The sequence below is a fragment of the Nannobrachium achirus genome (genome assembly GCF_963921795.1).
Source record: "Nannobrachium achirus genome assembly, chromosome: 6".
Lineage (NCBI taxonomy): Eukaryota > Metazoa > Chordata > Actinopteri > Myctophiformes > Myctophidae > Nannobrachium > Nannobrachium achirus.
In genome coordinates, this window is record NC_137815.1 from 4,130,165 (window position 1) to 4,153,334 (window position 23,170).

A 23,170-nucleotide genomic window follows, 5' to 3' on the forward strand; every position below is an offset into this window, starting at 1 on the left:
GCCGTTTTTCGGTTCTCACACCCCCGCGTCTGCCTCCACCTCGCCGAGATCTATCTTTTGAGGGGTCCCTGGTTCCTGTGCGTTCAGCCATTCCGGAGATACACTCCTTCACCCATGCTTCACCGTGCACCCAAGTATAGAGACACACGGGAGACTACAAATATGGCCGCCCTAGCGACCCCACTCCAAGATGCGCTGTGATTGGCCGGCAGTGTATAACCCTCGCTGTGATTGGCCGCAATTTTTCCACGAAAACCGGTCCCCGGTAGGGATCATAGAAAACATATAAAGAGAAGGCTTTTGAAGCTGAAAATAACGGAGTGGGGGTTCTAAAACTTTAGCGATTTAACAGTTAGGACCATTTTAAGATTTGTTTTATAAAAAAAGTTACATGGTATAACTTTAATGTCTCAAGGTTGGTTAATAATAAATGCCATGGACTTTGATTCAAGTACTACTGAACCCCTTTCTTGTTTTACCATAAACCAACCTGTCATAGCAAGCAGAAAAACAAACAAACAAACAAACAAACAAAACACTCTTAATGTAAACTATAGCATAGAATTATATCTCTAAGCTGACGTTTAGTCATTAAATTGCAATATTGAAAAGAATGCTGAATCATCATGATTTATAAGGCAAGATATTATATTGTATAATAATTTAGATAGTTGTTATTTTATCCCATTCTATTATTGATTTCCATATTACAGGTTCCAATTAAAACATTATTAATAATCTTTCTGTTTGTGAAGTATCAGTTTTCTAATTATTCCAACCATGTGTTTTCTCTTTTCATGAATAATGAACGTGAACTAGACCGTAAGTATCAAATCAATCCTTCATGTAGATCCAATGTTTTACATCATGTTTTCACCATAGCAGAATACAAACTGAATGATTCTAAACCAATTAAACCCTCTATACTTAAAGGGATATTTCACATAAAAAAAAATAAAAAAAAAATGGTCATTTTATCATCTAATCAGGCTTTTATGAACACCTTGAACAGTTTTTAATTTGCTTAATTCAGTATTTGGATATTTGATTCAAATGTTACCAGGCCCTCCTCCTCCAGGGCTTCTCCCCATACACACCCATTGTAACTTCAAACTCCATTTTAACCATGATAGATTAAAAAATAAAAATACATGAAAAAGGTTATTGAAAAAAAAAACACAAAAAAAAACAGACCACGGTATTAGGAGGCTAGTATGAGCCACCAGAAAACAAATGTGTTTTTAATGAATCTATAATGGTTAAAATGGAGTTTTGTTCCCAAAAGCGATACAATACAAGTTTTTTAAAAAGTGAAATATCCCTTTAATGAAACAGATCTGAGTTAACTCTGTAATTGGACCCCTTTCTCCCTATACAAATCTCTTAGTTAAAAAAAAAAAAAACAGCCAAACTACAAGCTCACAGCTTATTGCGGTGCAACACGTTGTGAGCTTGTATATTGGCTATTTTTTGGCAAATTTGGAGTTACATTGTTGTGATTAAGTAGATTAAGTAAGGCAATAAAGTAGAAAACAAACCTAATCCAGAGTTACAAGATTCTGCCTGACAGCTTTGTGAAGTATTACTTTTCTAATTATTCCAACCATGTGTTTTCTCTTTTCATGAATGTGAACGTGAACTAGGGAGTAAGTATCAAATACATTTTACTTCATGTAGATCCAATAGATCAAAGTGTTTTATAAAGTTGTTATTAGAATGCTGAATCATTATTAAGCAAGCTCTTATTTTGTATAATAATTGAGTTAGTCGATGCATTTAACCCATTCTGTTATTGTATTCCATGTTTCAGTTTCAGGGCCGGTTCTAGGGGGATCAGGGGTGGGCAGAGCCCTAGGTGGTGGTTGGGGATAGGGCCTTTCTGTGTGGAGTTTGCATGTTCTCCCCGTGTCTCCTATGGTAGATACCCTCACAAAAACATGCAGTAATCCTGGTCTCTATAATGCCTCCCCCTGGCCAGCCGGGGCACCTGATGGAGGGGAAAGGAACTGGTTGGAATAACGCGTTCCTTCCACGCGCTACGTCCAAACCGGGGAAATCCCCCCTGTCAGGTGAAAAGAAGCAACTTGGACTACTCATCCATTGAAAGAAGCATGAGGTCAGTTGTCTCCCCAGTTGTCTCCCCAGGCGCGGCAGAGGGAGAGCAGAGCCCAGGATTACATAGGCAATTGGCACTGGGTGAATAGTAAACGGCGACCTGTGGTCGCAATAACAGTGAGTGACAGTCAGGGCCCTAAAATGAAGCTCTTAATCCCAGCTCATATTCCTTAATTAAGTGATAACGGCATCATCTTATTCAAGGACACAACAGATTGATCATTATGATTAATGAAGCAAGCTATTAGTTTGTATAATAATTTAGATAGTCAATTAATTTAACCTATTATCGCAATCCTTAACAATTTGCAAATTATTAGTAATCTTTCTGTTTTGTGAAGTATCAGTTTTCTAATTATTCCAACCATGTGTTTTCTCTTTTCATGAATGATGAACGTGAACTAGTTGGTAAGTATCAAATCAATCCTTCATGTAGATCCAATGTTTTACATCATGTTTTCACCATAGCAGAATACAAACTGAAGGATTCTAAACCAATGAAACCCTCTATACTTAATGAAACAGACTCTGTAATTGGACCCCTTTCTCCCGCTATACAAATCTCTTTGTAAACAAAACAGCCAAACTACAAGCTTACATCTTATTGCGGTGCAATTCGTTGTGAGCTTGTATATTGGCTATCCAGAGCCCACCCAAACATGCATCCTGCCCACCCAATCAAAATAAAAAAAATAAAAAATCTAAAACTAAAATATCAATTTACAGGTTAGATCAAAGGTGCACACAGTAACTTTCATGTATTCAGAGATTCAAATCCAGATCTTGTGCTGATCTTTAAAGTGAATGGCAGCCGATACTGTATTGATTAAAGTAACACCCAAACACACCTTGGCACCGTGCCCAGATTGCCACACCCATAATAGCAACATGGGCATTGGTCACTCCTCCATGTCTTCATTTAATTAATAAGACCTGCCCTTAATTAAGACCAAAAGAGGGCCCTGTGTGTCAGAGCAGTTCCTGATGTAATCTGACAGATGTGATTACATTCCAATCATCATAATCCACCCTATCGGTTTACATAATTATTCCATTAACGTGAGCTCTTCCTTAACATACTGTACACAGAAACAGAATGCATGTTAATAGCAGATATAAATGATGGCATACTGAGGAAGATTAAATGAATGAATCAGAAGATTATTATGGAGTAGTTTCTGAGTAGTGTGGAGGTGAACGTGTTTTGCATACGTTCAAAATATTGCAGTTGATATGATTTTGAATAATAATTATAATAATATAAGGGTAATAATAATTATAATTTGTTATTAGAATGCTGAATCATAAAAGTTATTATTTTATTATAATTGAGTTAATTAATTTAACTGATTCTGTTATTGCACTTGGACCACTGTTTCCCTCTACACCAAATTGCTCTGTTAAAAATACTGTAGCAGATCTACAAGCTCACAGCGTGTGGCGTTACGATGCGTTTAGAGCTTGTAGAGCCAAATTCTTTGGTTAATGTTCCTCCCTGAATGTGGATGTTGGGGTTCAGGTGTTTAAATGTCACAGTGAATTGTAGCTATATCCTACATTGCTTGACGTTTTAAAGTCTAATGTTTTCTTAAAGGACAACTTTAGTTTTTTACAACAAGGGTTCATATTTTAGATTGTAATGAAAGAATATATTTCAGGCCTGAAATTGAAGGCCCGGCCCTAACTGGGCTGACCGGCCCGGCCCGACTAATTAACATACATTTTAGGCTCTAACTGGCCCGTTAACGCCGGGTGGGTGCAACCGCGGTTTTCCCGGTGAACCTGAGCACAACGGTGGGGGCACGAGAGTTTGGGGAACACACACCACTGACTATTGCAGATGATGGAGAGGTTATATATATAGCTTTATGTAAAGTATCATTTTGTGAAATTGATGAAGAGGAACTTCGTAAAACCATATCGCAAATGACATCGTCTTCTTGCTCGCTGGATGCAATACCCACGCCATTTCTCAAAGAGGTTGTAGACTGTGTGATTGGAGATATCCTAAAAATAGTAAATAACTCTATACAATCAGGTGTCTTTCCAGAAACACTGAAAACGGCCGTAGTTAAGCCCTTACTCAAGAAACACAACCTCGACCCGTCCATGCTGTATAATTATAGACCCATTTCCAATTTGCCTTTTCTGGGCAAGGTCCTAGAAAAAATTATCTTTCATCAATTGGATGTATTTCTGCAGAACAATAAGGTGCACAACAAATTCCAATCCGGCTTCAGGAAAGGACACAGCACAGAAACTGCACTTTTAAAAGTAATTAATGATCTTAGGGTGTCTGCTGATAACAAAAATGTATCCGTTCTCCTACTGCTGGATCAAACGGCGGCTTTTGACACAATTGACCATACAATTCTAATACAACGTCTTGAACACTGGGTAGGGCTGTCAGGCACAGCTTTGTCCTGGTTTTACTCCTACCTAACAGGCAGAAGCTACTTTGTTAATCTAGCTGACTTTGAGTCAAACAAACACAACATCTGCTCTGGTATTCCACAGGGCTCAATTCTTGGTCCTTTATTATTCTCCCTCTATATACTGCCGCTGGGAGAACTTATTTCCGCTCACGGTGTGAATTTCCATTTCTATGCTGATGACACCCAGCTGTACCTTTCGGTAGCTCCGGACGACCCCTGTTTAATACACACATTAATCATGTCACCAAGATTGCCTTCTTTCACCTTAGAAATATTGCGCGAATTAGAGCCTATCTAACATTGGACGATGCAAAAACGCTGATCCACGCTTTTGTTTTCTCTCGGCTTGATTACTGCAACGCACTTCTCTCTGGTCTGCCAAAGAAAACAACTGACAGTTTGCAACTTGTTCAAAATGCGGCAGCCAGAGTTTTAACTAAAGCTAAGATGAGAGAACATATTACTCCAGTCTTAGCGTCGCTACACTGGCTCCCGGTTGTTTTTAGGATTGATTTAAAAATTATTTTACTTGTTTATAAAGCTCTAAATGGTCTGGCACCTTCGTACCTCTATGACTGCCTGCATAGATACGTTCCAAACCGCCCACTCAGGTCTTCTAGTGCTGACCTACTCGATGTGCCTAAAATGAAATATAAAAAATATGGTGAAGCAGCTTTCTGCTTCTACGGACCGACAGTTTGGAATAAGCTCCCACTACACCTAAGACAGGCAGCCTCTGTGGATAGCTTTAAAGCACAGCTCAAGACCTATTTCTTTACTCTTGCTTTTAGCTGAATTATTTTTTTTATCTCTTTGATGCTATTGACGTCCACACTGTTCTGAAATTGTTCTTCAATGTTTTATGTTTTTATTGTTCTGCTTTATTGTATTCATGTGTATTTTATTTTTTCTGTTAAGTAACTGTGCTTCATTTTCTGCTCTGTAAAGCACTTTGAGCTGCATTTCATGTCATGAAAGGTGCTATACAAATAAAGCTTTATTATTATTATTATTATTAATGAGAGGCACTCTTGCCAATTTCGTAAGAGACTCGTCGCCAATTGCAAGATATTTAAAAGTTATTTGGGGCCATGATGATAACCTCTTCTTCCCACTACTAACTAGACTAAGGATTTATATTGTCTGTGTTATTGTTTACAACCACAATTATTCACGTGTGGAAAGATTGCAGTTCCACTAGTTTTACTAGTAGGCTATAGTGTAGGCTTAGAAGCCTTTTCAGAAGTTAATTTAATGTTTTCCATTTAATGACTTCCGTTATCCTCATCTAATCTTGCGCTAATGCACACAACTGTTTTCACCAGGTTTTAAGGTCTTATTTTAGTTGTTTCTCATAAGCTCGCGACCCTCCTTGCCCATTGGCCCCCACTGTTGCGCTCAGGTTCACCGGGAAAACCGCGGTTGCCGGGTGGGTATGGTCGGATTAGGAAAAAATTCTACTCTATCATAGTGGAACTCTACTCTATCATTGTGGTACTATTCTATAACAGTGACTGACAGTCAGGGCTCTATTTTCATTGTCTTAAAGGAGGAGTTCACCACTTTTCAACCTGTCTTCGTAATAGGTCCTCACTAATGTTCATGATAAAATAGCACAATTTGTACCAGCTCTTTTGCCTTAACTTAAGACTTGGAGGTGTAGCAAATGCTGTTTGTCTGTTCTGAGTGGCCAAACAGCATTTGCCAGGCATCCAGGTCTTAAGTTAAGGCATATAAGCTACTTAAGACAATCAAAATAGAGCCCTAAGTCTCATATCAATGAGCAGCTCCAGTCATGTTGCTGCTGGTAAACTGAGAAACAGGTTGGGAAGTGTAACCACTCTCATTACTTTATATTTACATTTAACATATTTTTTTCAAAAACATTTTTTGACTGAGTCAAAATCAATCTTCTGTGTTTACAGTACATATTGCTCTAACAAGCACTCTCCCTTAAAGTAGTTTACCCCCAAAATTACCTTTTTTCTATTGATTACTCATGCCATGGAGAGTAGAGTTCAATAATATTTTTTGTTTTTTGTCACATTCCTAAGACAAAGATTTGAATCGAGTAAATTTCCCCCCCTTTGATTCCGGATGGGGACCCGTTTCGAAACTGGTCCCCATCCGGAACGAATGGGGGTAAATATATTGTTATCACATTTTTCACACAGTAATCAATAGGAAAAAAGTCATTTTGGGGCTGAACTACTCCTTTAAAGGGATCCCTGGCTAAATTATGACAAATATGCCTTAATACATTATAATTGTCCTCTATAAATACAATGTAAAATTAAAAACACCTTAAATATTGTATTTCTTCTAGAAATAGCTAATCTTTCACTCAAGAGGGGAAATGCCTGTCGCAAGTTGATGATGTCATAAATCCATGTATGAGCTATCCCTATAGAATTTATGGCATGCATGTGAAAATAAAAACAAACTTTAATTCCTATGGTTAATATGAGCATCAAATCAATATTTCAAATGTTTGTGTGTTGTTGTTTTGTGCCATAAATTCCATAGGGATAGACCACACATGGTTTTATGACATCATCAACTTGTGACGGGCATTTCCCCTATTGACTGAAAGATTGGCTATTTCTAGAAGAAATACAATATTTAAGGTGTTTTTAATTTTACATTGTAGTTATAGAGGACAATTATAATGTATTAAGTCATATTTGTCGTATTAGCGAGGGATCCTTTTAACATACTGTATACATAAACAGAATGCATGTTAACACCATACACTGTATTAACGATGGCATACTGAGGAAGATTAATTAATGAATCAGAAGATTATTATGGAGAATAAACTTAATTCCTGACTCCTGAGTAGTGTGGAGGTGAACATTTTGTGCATACATTAAAAATATGACTATTTAAAGCTATACTGTGTAAGTTGCTCAACTTGTGGTCAGTAGCTCTATAGCAAACCTCGGTCGCGTCCGCGTCTTTCGGCCGTTTTTCGGTTCTCACACCCCCGCGTCTGCCTCCACCTCGCCGAGATCTATCTTTTGAGGGGTCCCTGGTTCCTGTGCGTTCAGCCATTCCGGAGATACACTCCTTCACCCATGCTTCACCGTGCACCTGAGTATAGAGACACACGGGAGACTACAAATATGGCCGCCCTAGCGACCCCACTCCAAGATGCGCTGTGATTGGCCGGCAGTGTATAACCCTCGCTGTGATTGGCCGGTAGTGTGATGACGCAATTTTTCCGCGAAAACCGGTCCCCGGTAGGGATCATAGAAAACATATAAAGAGAAGGCTTTTGAAGCTGAAAATAACGGAGTTGGGGTTCTAAAACTTTAGCGATTTAACAGTTAGGACCATTTTAAGATTTGTTTTATAAAAAAAGTTACATGGTATAACTTTAATGTCTCAAGGTTGGTTAATAATAAATGCCATGGACTTTGATTCAAGTACTACTGAACCCCTTTCTTGTTTTACCATAAACCAACCTGTCATATCAAGCAGAAAAACAAACAAACAAACAAACAAAACACTCTTAATGTATACTATAGCGTAGAATTGTATCTCTAAGCTGACGTTTACTCATTAAATTGCAATATTGAAAAGAATGCTGAATCATCATGATTTATAAGGCAAGATATTATATTGTATAATAATTTAGATAGTTGTTATTTTATCCCATTCTATTATTGATTTCCATATTACAGGTTCCAATTAAAACATTATTAATAATCTTTCTGTTTGTGAAGTATCAGTTTTCTAATTATTCCAACCATGTGTTTTCTCTTTTCATGAATAATGAACGTGAACTAGACCGTAAGTATCAAATCAATCCTTCATGTAGATCCAATGTTTTACATCATGTTTTCACCATAGCAGAATACAAACTGAATGATTCTAAACCAATTAAACCCTCTATACTTAAAGGGATATTTCACATAAAAAAAAAAAAAAAAAAAATGGTCATTTTATCATCTAATCAGGCTTTTATGAACACCTTGAACAGTTTTTAATTTGCTTAATTCAGTATTTGGATATTTGATTCAAATGTTACCAGGCCCTCCTCCTCCAGGGCTTCTCCCCATACACACCCATTGTAACTTCAAACTCCATTTTAACCATGATAGATTAAAAAATAAAAATACATGAAAAAGGTTATTGAAAAAAAAAACACAAAAAAAAAAACAGACCACGGTATTAGGAGGCTAGTATGAGCCACCAGAAAACAAATGTGTTTTTAATGAATCTATAATGGTTAAAATGGAGTTTTGTTCCCAAAAGCGATACAATACAAGTTTTTTTAAAAGTGAAATATCCCTTTAATGAAACAGATCTGAGTTAACTCTGTAATTGGACCCCTTTCTCCCTATACAAATCTCTTAGTTAAAAAAAAAAAAACAGCCAAACTACAAGCTCACCGCTTATTGCGGTGCAACACGTTGTGAGCTTGTATATTGGCTATTTTTTGGCAAATTGGAGTTACATTGTTGTGATTAAGTGGATTAAGTAAGGCATTAAAGTAAAAAACAAATCTAATCCAGAGATACAAGATTCTGCCTGACAGCTTTGTGAAGTATCAGTTTTCTAATTATTCTAACCATGTGTTTTCTCTTTTCATGAATGTGAACGTGAACTAGGGTGTAAGTATGAAATCAATTTTACTTCATGTAGATCCAATAAAAGTGTTTTATAAAGTTGTTATTAGAATGCTGAATCATTATTAAGCAAGCTCTTATTTTGTATAATAATTGAGTTAGTCAATGCATTTAACCCATTCTGTTATTGCATTCCATGTTTCAGTTTCAGGGCCGGTTCTAGGGGGATCAGGGGTGGGCAGAGCCCTATGTGGTGGTTGGGGATAAGGCCTTTCTGTGTGGAGTTTGCATGTTCTCCCCGTGTCTCCTAGGGTAGATACCCTCACAAAAACATGCAGTAATCCTGGTCTCTATATTGCCTCTCCCTGGCCAGCCGGGGCGCCTGATGGAGGGAAAAGGAACTGGTTGGAATAACACGTTCCTTCCACGTGCTACGTCCAAACCGGGGAAATCACCCATCAGGTGAAAAGAAGCAACTTGGACTACTCATGCATTGAAGGAAGCATGAGGTCAGTCCGTTGTCTCCCCAGGCATGGCAGAGGGAGAGCAGAGCCCAGGATTACTTAGGCAATTGGCACTGGGTGAAAAATGGGTTACAAAATCGTGGGATAAAAATTGTGGGGAAAAAAAATAAATACCAAAATAGGGCCCTATGTGTCAGCAGTTCCTGATGTAGTCTGACAGATGTGATTACATTCCAATCGTCTCAATCCTATTTATTTATATAATTATTCCATTAACATAAGCTCTTCCTTAACATACTGTACACAGAAAAAGACAATAAATGCAAATAAATGATGACGTTCTTGGTCCATATCATCCTCCAACTTAACACTTTCGTTAGCCCACAAAAACATGCAGCAGCAATGCTGGTGTTATTATGAAAACACTGAAGACGTGCGCTCTCTCTATCTTTATGTGTGTGAATGTGTGCGCGCGTGTGTATGTGTGTGTTATTTTGTATAATAATTGAGATAGTCTATTCATTTAACCTATTATCGCATTCCATATTTCAGGTTATTAAACAATTTGCAAATTATTAATAATCGTTCTGTTTTGTGAAGTATCAGTTTTCTAATTATTCCAACCATGTGTTTTCTCTTTTCATGAATGATGAACGTGAAATAGCCTGTAAGTATCAAATCAATCCTTCATGAAACCCTCTATACTTAATGAAAAAGACTGTAATTGGACCCCTTTCTCCCTCAAAAAAAAAAAAATAAATAAATAAAAACTACAAGCTCACAGCGCAATGCTTTGTGAGCTTGTATATTGGCTATTTTTGCAAATTTGGAGTGACATATAGTAGTATGATGAGGTAAGGATTAATGTACAAAAAAAATCCAGAGATGCTAGGTTTCTGCCTGACAGTGACAATATGTATAATTATGTAATCATGTTTATCTCTTCATGTATGAATTACTCTGTGCTTTGGTAATGGCTAATGAGTGTTTAATGTAATTTAAGTCTTCATTCTTTTTCCATATCACTGATTGTTGATATTTATGATTTGATTCGAGACATTTTGATCATACGATTTACAGGTTAGATTAAAGGTGCACGCTGTAACTTTCATGTATTCAGAGATTCAAACCCAGGTACTCTGAGCAAGTGCTGGCATTTTTTTAAAATAACACTGCATCTTGTGTGATCTTTAAATTGAATGGCAGCCGATATTTGATTAAAGTAACGCCCAAACACACCCGTGACTAATTCAGGGACAGTTTACTGTCAGGCCCGGATTTATATGACATGAGGCCCCTGGGCAAGGGGAAATAAAGAGGCCCTCGTGCGCGCGCAAAAATGCCAACTCCGGTCCACCTGACCACACCGTGACCTCACCTCCGGACCGGCCCGTGCATAATCTGACTGTGTATCCTCATTGGCTCATTGCAAGGGTCTAAAGTGGATACTGAAGTGGGTGTGTGTGCATGTGTGTAGCCTATGTGTGTAGAAAGTACCGGATCCATAGAGTGGGCGGGCTAATTATTAATTAATATTGGATAACCGGGATGAAATGTGTAACCTAAACTTACAGCTGTGTCCACTTAAAGGCAAGCCATCAGCGCACTGATCAGCATGCCTTGCGCTGGATGCCGTGCTAAAAAGTTAAACCTCTCATATAGCTCCATCGCGCATATTTTCACTGTAGGCTACAGTCTGTACGGTGGGGGTCCATTTCTCTCTCTTTTTCTGTCGTTCTCTCTGCCTCGCAGCGCTGTCTCTATCTATGTGTGCGTGTGTGTGTGTGTGTGTGTGTGTGTGTGTACACGCGCCTGAATGTGCGTGCATTCCGAATCCTGCCTTCCTCCTCCCGTCTGCCTGTCTGTTGTGTTGTGAGAGAAGTTGAACTCATTCATTCATAAAATAAAAATGCTTACAGTAGCCTACAAGTTTGAAGTAGCATAGGCTTAGTTGACTGTGTTTACTGCTGCTATTGCATATTTAAGTTCATTTATTATTAGAGCGTCCTCCTCTCGTTCAGCACAACGCAGCGAATCACCGATTCATAAAAACAAAAGGAAAAAAGACGGACATTCTGTAGGCTTGAATCCATTTCTGTGATCTAAGAAAACTGAGAATAGCCTACAGGCAATATGAATAATTTGACATTATGGAAGATGCGGTTGGCTGTTGCGGTTGGTTCTGTAAATTGGATGATATAATGCAGTTGGATAATGGTTGATGAATTTTGCGGGCGGATTTGGATGACGCTCAGAGCCTATCACGCACCTAGTGTGGTTGTGTGTGTGTGTGTGTGTGTGTGTGTGTGTGTGTGTGTGTGTGTGTGTGTGTGTGTGCGGGCGTGCGTGCGTGTGTGCGTGCATGCAGCGAGAGGGGAAAATCATTAGTTCCCGCTCTCGTGCACAATTAGAATTAAAAACAAATGTAATATTGGCTATGTATCGGGGATGCATCCTGGTGAAATATCTGGCAGTGTGTGATCCCTTGTCGGTGATCTGTCGGTGATCAATCTTGTCGGGGAAAAACCACAACGAGCCGATTTCAAGAAAGTCAATCGTTCAGTGTGAAATACTCTAATGATCTGATGCCTCGCCGACCACGCAAAATCGTACAGTGTATTCGAGCCCTTAGACTGCACTAAGCTTTCAGAGCCAGCTACATGCAGTGCGGCCAGCAGAGCAGAATCTCTCAATGTTATTACCATAATAAAACAAAATATACTGTAACTAAACACAAATATCACTTTATTTTGATTGCAATACTTTAAAATGTCATCATAAAAAAATAATTAAAAACATAATAATCACCATAATAGCAACATGTGTGATTGGTCACACCTCCACGTCTTCATATAAGTAATAAGACCTGCTGTTAATTAAGACCAAAACAGGGCCATGTGTGTCAGAGCAGTTCCTGATGTAGTCTGACAGATGTGATTACATTCCAATCATCACATTCCACCCTATTGGTTTACATAATTATTCCATTAACATGAGCTCTTCCTTAACATACTGTACACAGAAACAGAATGCATGTTAATAGCAGATATAAATGATGGCATACTGAGGAAGATTAAATGAATGAATCAGAAGATTATTATGGAGTAGTTTCTGAGTAGTGTGGAGGTGAACGTGTTTTGCATACATTCAACATATTGCAGTTGATATGAAAAGCAAATCATTTTGACACCAGACAAAAGATTCATTAAACTGAACAATTCTTCTACCATGAAATTGATCATTTTACTATAAACCAATCTGTTAAACGTGAAAACGCTTCACTCTTAATGTTTACTATAGTGTAGAATTGCATCTCTAAGATGACGAATGTTGTTATTAGAATGCTGAATCATTATAGCTATGATTTTGTATAATAATTAGAGTTAATTAATTTAACCCATTCTGTTATTGGATTCCATGTTTCATTTTGCTTAACAATTAGCAAATTATTAGTAATCTTTCGATTTGTGAAGTATCAGTTTTCTAACCATTGCAACTATTATGTTTTCTCTTTTCATGAATGATGAATGTGAACGTGAACTAGTTGGTGAGTATCAGATTTACATCAAGTTGTCACCATAGCAGAATACAAGCTGAAGGATTCTTAACAAATTAAACCCTCTACAGACCTGAGTTAACTCTGTACTTGGACCACTGTTTCCCTCTACACCAAATCTCTCTGTTAAAAATAGCAGATCTACAAGGTCACAGCATGTGGTGTTTTAATGCTTTTAGAGCTGACTTTTGGTTAATTTTCTCCTCTGAATGTGGATGTTGGGGTTCAGGTAGTTTAAATGTCACAGTGAATTGTAGCTATATCCTACATTGCTTGACGTTTTAAAGTCTAATGTTTTCTTAAGAGGATAGTTATTTTTATTTTTTTAATTAGCATACATAACCCCAAATAATTACATGAAATGTAAAATACTCAAAAGGTTCTTGACAAGTGTGCACTCTATCATAGTGATACTACTCTATAACAATGAGTGACAGTCAGGGTCCTAAAATGAAGCTCTTAATCCCAGCTCATATTCCTTAATTAAGTGATAACGACACCATCTTATGCAAGGACACAACAGATTGATCATTATGATTAATGAAGCAAGCTTTTAGTTTGTATAATAATTTAGATAGTCAATTCATTTAACCTATTATCGCATTCCATATTTCAGGTTCCTTAACAATTTGCAGATTATTAGTAATCTTTCTGTTTTGTGAAGTATCAGTTTTCTAATTATTACAACCATGTGTTTTCTCTTTTCATGAATGATGAACGTGAACTAGGGTGTAAGTATCAAATCAATCCTTCATGTAGATCCAATGTTTTACATCAAGTTTTCACCATAGCAGAATAAAAACTGAAGGATTCTAAAACAATGAAACCCTCTATACTTAATGAAACAGATCTGAGTTAACTCTGTACCAGTAATTGGACCCCTTTCTCCCTCCCAAATTTCTTTGTAAAAAATAAAAACAGCCAAACTACAAGCTTATGGCTTATTGTTGCGGTGCAACGCATTGTGAGCTTGTATATTGGCTATTTTTCTAAATTTGGAGTGACATTGTAGAATGATGAAGTAAGGCATTAATGTACTAAAAACAAAACAAATCCTTAGATGCAAGGTTTCTGCATGACAGCGACAATATGTATAATTATGTAATCATGTTTATCTCTTCATGTATGAATTACACTGATCTTTCTGATTTGATTTGAGGAATTTTGATCATACAATTTACAGGTTAGATTAAAGGTGCACACTGTAACTTTCATGTATTCAGAGATTCAAACCCAGGTACTCTGAGCAGTGTTTTTTTTTTTAAATAACACTGCATTTTGTGTGTTCTTCATAGTGAATGGCAGCCCTCTGGTTTGACGCCCAAAGGCCCAAACACACCCATGACTAATGCAGGGCTGTTTTACTGTGTAGCGCCTTGGCACAGTGCCCAAATTACCGCATCCATAATAGCAGCATGTGCATTGGTCACGCCTCCACATCTTAATTTAAGTAATAAGACCTGCTGTTAATTAAGACCAAAATAGGGCCCTGTGTGTCAGAGCAGTTCCTGATGTAGTCTGACAGATGTGATTACATTCCAATCACCACAATCCACCCTATCGGTTTACATAGTTATCCCATTAACATGAGGTCTTCCTTAACACACTGTACACAGAAACAGAATGCATGTTAATAGCAGATATACATGATGGCATACTGAGGAAGAATAAATGAATGAATCAGAAGATTATTATGGAGTAGTTTCTGAGTAGTGTGGAGGTGAACGTGTTTTGCATACATTACAACTATTGCAGTTGATATGAAAAGCAAATCATCTTGACATCAGACAAAAGATTCATTATACTGAACATTTCTTCTACCATGACATTGATCATTTGACTATAAAGCAATCTGTTAAAGGTGAAAACGCTTCACTCTTGATGTACAGAATACTATAGTGTAGAATTGTATCTCTTAGCTGATGTTTAGTCACGTTTCAAATGTAATAGAGCTATTACTTTGTATAATAATTGAGTTAGTATTAGTTTTCTAACTATTCCAACCATGTGGTTTCTCTTTTCATGAATGATGACTGTGAACATGATCTAGTGGGTAAGTATCAAATCAATTTCACTCAAATACATTTTTACGTCTTTGGTTATGTTTACAAAAGAACAGATCTGTAAGCTCTAGACGCGCCATGACACGGTGGATTAATAGATTGTATCTCAGATTTTTTGGATAGGCAACACACGCATGTTATGCGTTGTAACAAGCCATATAGTCTATGTATTTGGTTTTGAGAGGCTTATTGATGTAGGCTTTAACAATAAACCTACTGTATTATATAGGTTGTCAGTTGTCAGAACTTGTCACGTTGTTGCGATATAGTAGCTCTGTTTTGGACCATTGCACAAAGATGGATAATGATGAAAAAGGTTCACTTTGCGAACGGGACATGTTGGACATACTACCGTACATATGTGTTACTTCAGTGGAGACGAAATGGAAAGCCCACCTACCCGTTAACAGCCAACATGAGTACATTGTCGTGCCTTTCCTGAAACTGGCTAGCCATAATAATGCAAGGCTACTGTATGAATTTGACAAGGGGATGTCCATCTATGGTGCATAGAACATTGCGCTTGATTTGATTTAGTCCCAAACAGATTCTGGCTGTGTGTGAGCCTGTGTGTGCCTACAGCACAGCTGCGCTTAAGACGCAGAGGAGCCTAAAATAATGTAGTCTACTATTTTGACAAACATTCATTCTGTGCATTTTCCATTCCGGGTTGTGTGTGTCAGTGTGTGTAGATCATTAACTGTAGGTGTGTTCGGAATGCACAGCTCATTTCCGAACGCACAGTGTATTTCCACCTCAGGCTACATCGTATAATTAAATAATACAATAATTTTTTGCTAAAGACTATTGACTCGACTCTAAATCAAAGACTCGAGACTCGACTCGGACTCAACCCCTCAAAGACTCCAGACTCGACTCGACTCGAGATCAAAGACTTGTGAACATCTCTGAATCAGTGTCATGCTATCTATTCTGAAGAAAACCTGGATACTTGACATTCAGAAAATGGGTATGATCAAAATATGAACATTATAATGGTGCAGAGATGCGCGGGCTGACCCGTTGACTGCGGACCCCGCAACGGGCGGTCAAGATTTCAGACTCAATTGGCGGTCGTCGGGGTGGGCGGTTTAAATAAATGAGAATAATCACCTGCTCTTATTTGCCTTTTATTCTTAATAGGCCTATAAGAATAAGAATACAGCGGTTTGAATAGGCCTACACTTGAACTGAGCGTGAGCGAGCAAGTTTTAAAATGCGCCAGAGAGGCTTCTTGGAGCAAGGTTTTCTCCTCCTCCTGCTCCTCCTGCGCCTCGCAGACAAGCTCACTGACAGTCAGACACACAACGTGGGCAGAGCAGAATGCACAAACAATGAGCAGCGCGTGTCCTGATCAGGATTTCACTTAAATGTCTGTCATCCACACAAGTCTGTTTATAAATAGCCTTGTGTTATATCACCAGCCAGTCAGAGTGAGACAGATTTTTGACTGAATGAACCACACTCACCTCGAGTCGTGACTCGCCCCCATCTCTTGTGTCGAATCTGGTGATTAATCAATTACCAACAGGATTTAATATTGCCCGTCTTTTGCTGTCTGTTTGAAGTGCGAGGCGCTGTATAAATATGATTGACATGAAACGGCATTCATGCCCCGACGATGCTCTCGATTTAGAGAATTAATTAACGTGTCTTTGCTGTCAAATCATAGTAAAGAACCCCATTTTGAACCAAACGATTGTTTATTTAGCCTATGACAATATTGTGCTACTGTAGACCTTTCTGTAAAACGACTTTAAAAGAGCAGTATATAAAGATGAGTTATTGTGGTGATGATTATCATCTTTTTTTAAACTGCGGGTGAACGGGGTGGGCGGGTTCGTTGATTTGTATATTGTTCTGCTAGGCGGGGTGGGCGGGTTATGTTCCGTGTGGGCTGCAGGCGTTGCGGGTTATGAAAAAAACCTGACCTGCGCATCTCTAATGGTGTGTAAAAAAACATCCAAAATGTGCCATGACAAGGCCAAGTCTTACAGAAACAGAAACAGGGTACAGAGAAACAGCTTGTCCCGCCCCAAAAATGAAGATCAGGTTCTTGTTTCCGGTCTAGACAGGAAGAACTTCCTTCTGGGTACTTAGGAACCACGGAGCAGAGATCTGATTTTGGATTATTTTTATGAATTAAATGAAATTGTCGGTTTCTCAGGCTGGGGAAGTAAATGAGTTTTATACTGACATTAATTCACTTATCCACATGTTTTATATTACGTTTTATATCATTCATTATCATTCACAATTTTGATTTATTGAATACATTTAATTTCATATACTAGAATTTATAACAATAAAAACAAAACCACTTTCTCCATAAAATATCACTTTTCTAAACAAATGTGTTTCAAGATGGTGAGTAAACCATATTCTCCTTCATGTGCTCTTATGGGTTTTCACACACATTTTTGGGGGGTGTATTTTGGGTGTAATTCTTTCAGCAAGTTGTTTTGATATGCCTTCTGGTCATAACCCCACGCCCTACTCTATAATTAGTACCTCCACCTGGTAGAGAAATGTTTTCCTTATCTGCCATTTTGTCAATAAAACAAGGGAATACCTTTCAGTGAAAAGAAAAGAAAATAACTTCTTTAAGGCCCATTCCCACTGGGCGCGATAAAGATAAAGATAATGATAATTATCTGACTTCATGACGTGATAGCGCGGATAGTGATCCAAACGCTATAGTTTATGGCTATTATTGTTTTTATCATTGTGGTGTCGATGTTGCCATCCACTTCAATTGAGAACCATATTTTGTATCGTTATATTTATCGTGCCCAGTTGGAAAGGGAAATAGTTAATAATGCTGTAGTTTCCCTGGGAATCCATGACATAATGTTGATTACAAAGAATTGATTTGACTTGAGGTGATGTTAAACAAAAGATTTTCTTTATATTGAGTGTGGGGAGTTTTCCTCAGAGTATGGGAGTCCGCAATGACTTCATCAATGGAATTCTTCTTAAATAGGCTACTTTATTTTATAAAAGTCCCATGCTTGAGGATAAAAAAGACTTAAAAAGCAATGTGGAATTTCTTTCTAGTTGTTGAAAAGAGGAGAAATATTCATAAACACATGTTTGGATACCTTTTTGGAGCCAGGCATCAAACACCCCATCATATAGTAAACAGGATTATCATGAAGGGTGATTTACAGTGTCAGGAGGATACAGAAATGTTTCCAAAGTTGTGTATACATTCTAAGAGCGGCTTGAACAACAGGAATCACAGAGAAGGTGGATTTTGAGGAAATAGGTGGGCAAGAAGAGAGTTGACGGTACACGGTCACCGCCTCCTAGTAGTCTAATTCATTTTCAATGAGAGGCGGGTGGCTATTTCGGCCACGTGTTTAGAGGCGGCGAGGCGAGCGTGTGCAGTCCCATGAAATCCCTGCGAGCGTGCTCGTTCGTGCATGCACCCGCTGGCGGCGAGAGAAGGTATTTCATCTTTGTGAAATACCGTGCAGCGTTTACTCACAGAGCGAGTGTGTTTGTGTCTCTCTGCGGCACGGCCGCCACTGATCCTAGCGGGAGCCCCTGCGGCAACCGCTGCTCATCTGAAGAGCCCTTAAGGGTGGGTTTAAGTGCTCTATTTTAGAGCAGGAGCACTGTCATAGGATTTCATTTTTATCCATTACATTTTTATTTAATCCATTTATGGTTTTACATAAATGATTACATTCATTAACTTTTTCTAAAAGGAGCAGGATGAAGATAATCATATTACACCTGCCCCCATCTTCAATCATCTAATCTAAGTCACCATACATATAGTAGATTATCTGTCCAATGGCTATCAACCAATACCTCACTACATATCACTGCAGTCAGCAAGAAACTTCTTATCTCCATATTTCAACTTTTTTTTTGCAGTGGCAGTTTTGGTTTGTTTGTTTGTTTGTTTGCTTGTTTGATTCATTCGTGATACACCTCCCACACAGTTTGCTCTTGGGAGACATTTCCAAGCCTCTTCTTCCATGACACTGTGTAAATTACCAGTTCGCCATTATGCCTGTATCACAATAAACCATACAAATGTAATCATATGATAGATTCCACCTGCAACTCAACACAGACAACATTCAGCCTAATCCAACTCATCTCACTGCACCAGATATGCCCTTCCCTGGTCCTGACAATTCAAAAAGTCTGTTACACCCACACTTTCCACGCCACTGACTTGGTTCAACCCTTTCCCCAAAATAGGTCCCAAAGTCTTTAATATGCACCCAGTAGTATTAGCAGTCCAATAGTTCAGTATCAAAGGGAAGATTATTATTGGTCATGCATGGTCATAGAGACCAAGCCCCGATCGTCATGTTCCCGTGTTTACATGGGTTTGGGCAGAGCGAGTTATTTAGCCCCTACAACTACACCATCATTCACATTTCACAAAGTGCTTAATAAAGTCTCACTCCGGTCTAAATACGGTACCACATTCTATAATTACCTGTATCCTCTGTGTTCTTTAATAAGAAGCCTTTTTATCAGATCGCTTTCTGTTTTCCCATGTGTTTCCTGGCGTTCCCCATGCGCACCAACCCCACAGAGATAAAGAGACAGCGAGCAGATAAAAAGGCCTCTTATGAAATAACATGGAATATACGGGTAATTATAGAATGCCGTACCGTATTTAGACAGGTGTGAGACTTAATTAAGGACTTTGTTTGTGAAATGTGAATGATGGTGTAGTTGTAGGGGGCTAAATAAGTCTCTGCCCGAACCCATGTAAACCCGGGAACATGACGCTCGGGGCTTGGTCTCTACGACCATGCACACAACAGTACACAACAGATGTGTACGCTTGGATGTTGTTTACTATGAAAAGCTCCGCCGGCTGTCAGTCACGTCACGTCACGTCACGTCACACTTTTTGACTTCTCATATCTCCGCCACTGTTGCCCCTATCCATGCCAAACTTTGCTCACACACTACTTGGTTGCCAAACCACAACCTCCACATTATTCATTTCTCACAAGGCCCTCTTCTAGCGCCACCATGAGGCAGATTCTTGCAAAACACATTTTTGGACACGGCTCCAACACATTTTGCCCTAAAATCACGCAAAGCACAGCGTGTCTACAGTCATGTCATCAACATGGATCTGTCCCATTTAGCGCCGCCATCAGGCAGATTTTTTTTCAAACAAACAAAGTCTTTATTCATTTGATGTGTTCATATGATTTGAATCTGCATGTCTGCTCTTCTTCATGTACATTCTACATGTTAAATGTGTTATCCAGTCAGTACAACATGATGAAGAGTTGTTTTTAATACACAGTTGAACTCTCTTTATGTAGTTAAAGATAAAGCTGAAAAATACCTCAGCAATGAGACAGCAGAGCAGAAGACTGAAAGAAATAATTCAGTTCATGTGCTTGGTAAGTAGGATAACAAACATAAATGCACATTTATCAATGATCAATTATGAAAACACACACACACACACACACACACACACACACACACACACACACACACACACACACACACACACACACACACACACACACACACACACACAGAGAAGAAGATGTTCAAATGTTTGTGATTCATCTAAACGTGTATGTTCTATATGTTCTATAAAAGCGATACAACAGGATATGACCAAGGATAAGCGACAACTGTTCCTGGATATGACCCACGATCAGCAAAAACGGTATCTGGATATGAACCGGGATCTGACAGAAAAACAGCAAGAACTGGAGAAAAATAACAAACTACTGACAGAAAAAGACCAAGAATTGGATAAACATAAACAGTTGCTGTCAGAAAAAGACCAAGAACTGGCGAAAAGTAATACATTATTGGAAGAAAAACAGCAAGAACTGAAGAATAATAATAAACTACTGACAGAAAAAGACCAAGAGATGAAGAACAGTAAAACACTACTGATAGAAAAGCACCAAGAAGAAATGAAGAAAAGTAATAAACTACTGTCAGAAAAAGAACAAGAATTGGATAAACATAAACAGCTGCTGTCAGAAAAAGAACAAGAATTGGATAAACATAAACAGCTGCTGTCAGAAAAAGAACAAGAACTGAAGAACAGTAATAAACTACTGACAGAAAAAGACAACCAACTGGAGGAAAGAAATAAACAAAAAAAAGAAAACGACCAAGAATTAGAGAAACAGAGACAACTACTGACAGAAAAAGACCAAGAGATCAAGAACAGTAATAAACTACTGGCAGAAAAAGACCAAGAACTGAAGGAAAGAAATAAACAACTAAAAGAAAAAGCCCAAGAATCGGATACATGTAATAAACTACTGACAGAAAAAGACCAAGAATTGGATAAACATAAACAGCTGCTGTCAGAAAAAGAACAAGAACTGGTGAAAAGTAATAAACTATTGGAAGAAAAACAGCAAGAACTGAAGAAAAGTAATGAACTACTGACAGAAAAAGGCCAAGAGATGAAAAACAGTAATAAACTACTGGCAGAAAAAGGCCAAGAATTGGAGAAACAGAGACAACTACTGACAGAAAAAGACAGAAAACTGGAGGAAAGTTCTAAACAAATAACAGAAAAAGACCACCAGCTGATGGAAAGTATCAAACTACTGACAGAAAAAGACCAAGAACTGAAGAAAAGTAATAAACTATTGACAGAAACAAACATACAATTGGAGGACTGTAAACAAGTGCTGTCAGAAAAAGACCAAGAACTGAAGAAAAGTATTAAACTACTGGCAGAAAAAGACCAACAACTGAATCAGAAAGACGAAGAGCTGAAGATGAGGAAAGAGGAAGAGGATGGTGAAAACAAACAGCTTGGTGAGAATTGGATAAAAAAAAAACTCATCTCTTGATTATTTGTGTCAGTGTTTCATTTAATAATGAATAATATAATATAATATAATATAATATAATATAATATAATATAATATAATATAATATAATAATGATATCTTTAACATGTCATTACAGCGCAGCAGATCTGTGATCTGAAGACTGAATTAGAGAAACTGAGGACTAAATCAGGCCAAAAAACTGGTCAGTAAGATGAAATACATGTCCTTATTTGGATGTGTGTGTACGTGTGTGTGTGTGTGTGTGTGTGCGTGCGCGCGTGCGTGCGTGCGTGTGTGCGTGTGTGCGTGTGTGCGTGCGTGCGTGCGTGCGTGTATATACTGTATATATTTTTCCTTTTTTCTTCCAGTGATTAATTAAATCATAAATACTGTATATCTTTTGCAGCTCAGCAGATCTTTGATTTGAAACTGGGAACTGAATCTGACAAAAAGACTGGTCAGTAAGATGAATTAATGTCCTTATGTGACATTATAACATTAATAAGTTGATAAATAGTTGTATTGTCTCGTCTTATAGAGAGTGGACATACGTCTACAGCAGGCCCCAAGCTACCAGTCAGGAGATGGAGCATCAACATTCCTCCAGGAAGTAAGTCATTAAAAGTACTAAAGTACTACCGTAACATACATACGGCTTTGTCCGTTGGTCCCGTGTCTGTCCGCGTCACCCAGGGTCAATTTGGCCAAGCTTCATGGTACACTTAATTAATGAACTCATAAATAGCACCGCTCACTTCACAATGGGTGTGATTTTGTTTGTTTTGATTTTAGTTTGAAGACTTTATTAGAAGTTTGCATAGAAAAAGGTACAGTTTCATGACGGTACAGTTAACTGGTACAAGGTCAACTAAAAGGAGATCCTAGAAAAGACTAAGCTTATTTCCACAGGAAACCATTTAAATATCTCATATAACATTGAAAGACAGACGAAATTTGAGTAAATTCTCTTACTTTTGACAAAACCTGGACTATTTATGTTGTGTTGCAGAGGATGGAGGGAACACAGACTCCACTCTTCCACTGAAGAAGACACGCAGTATGTTATGGGTTCCTCCAGACAGTGAGTCAATGTTAATCTTTCAATTTGTGTTCATGATGTTACACTATTAATTATGGTCACACATTCAGTTCCA